Source organism: Neomonachus schauinslandi, chromosome 5 (assembly GCF_002201575.2).
Source record: "Neomonachus schauinslandi chromosome 5, ASM220157v2, whole genome shotgun sequence".
NCBI lineage: Eukaryota > Metazoa > Chordata > Mammalia > Carnivora > Phocidae > Neomonachus > Neomonachus schauinslandi.
The window spans coordinates 137,793,830-137,795,132 of record NC_058407.1 but is presented as its reverse complement, the minus strand read 5'-3'; positions in this window follow the sequence as shown (position 1 = coordinate 137,795,132).

Sequence of the window (1,303 nt, the reverse complement as noted above, 5' to 3'; positions counted from 1 at the left end):
GCGGCGGCGGCGGCGGGCGGCCGAGGGGGCAGGCGCCGCGGAGGCCTCTGAGGAGGACGCCGAGGAGGCCGCCGAAGACGAGGCTGAGGTGCCCGCGGTACCCCAGCGAACAACGCCGCCACAGCCGCCGCCGCCGCCACCGCCGCCGCTCGGGCCCCGCCTTTCGTCGGGCCTGACGTCAGCGCGTCGCGGCGCCGCCCGGCCCCGCCCCTCGCCGGCCTGCCTCAAAGGCGGGCGGCCGCGGCTGAGGGCATCATGGGCCGTGGGGTTTCTCCCACTGGTCCGCGGGGCTGGTCCGGACCGGGACTCAGGGCCGCGGGTGGCGCTGTCTCATCACCGCTGAGGCGCGAAGAACGGCCGCCCCGAGCACCGCACGGTAGTGGACAAGCAGCGCGGAGGCACGAGTGAGATACCACCGAAATAGGCACCTGTCGCAGGGGGGCTGGGTCCTGCCTGCGTGGAGCGCTCTCGCAAACTGATAAGGAACACGATCCTCCTGGGACGGGGAGAAGTGCACGTGGCGCTAGGCACAGCCGGAGGTGGGGGCCGGGGGACGCCAGCCGCGCAGGGAGGTCCAGGGATTTCCCCGCGCTGGGACAGAGGTGGGCAGAGGCAGCGGCAGACCCGAGTGTGGGACGGCCCTGAGAATGCGGTCCCTCTCACCTGTAACCGAAGCAACGCGTGTTGAAGCCCTTCTTTAAACCTATGACAAAGGCTTTTTTCCATAGATCCAATGTGAATCGCCAGTCCCAAACACCGTGTCTGTCTTTGACAACTGATATGTTTCTCTAGATGTCACCATGATCAGTGGGGACACAGGGCGCCAGACAGATACGCGGGCACCCTGAGCAGGCATGAAAGTGGAGACATGCTAGTTAGGAGCAGGTGAGCTGCTGCGCTCCAGGCGAGGTGCTAAATTTAGCCCGTAATGAAATGTGTCAGGGGAAAGTATGAACCGGTATTTTTATAGGACGTGGGCACTAGCACCAGATATGTTTCATAAGCAGCTTTGGCAAGAACCAAAGGAAACTGAACCTCTGTTTCCAAGTGTACAGTGAGAAAGAGTGGTAATTAACTGAGTCATCCCCTATGACAAAATCCCAGGGCATGCAGGACCAGATTTTGTAAGGTTGGCAATGGGAACATAGAGGCAAGGGATCCTCCTCCCCAAATTTATCGATTCCTTGTGGGAGCTGTATGCTTTCATGAGGAAGATACTATGTTCAAAGAAAAAAAAAACATCTCCAGTTTTGGCAAGAATCTGAAATCTAGCTGATGCATTTGGCCAGACATAATTTTCAGA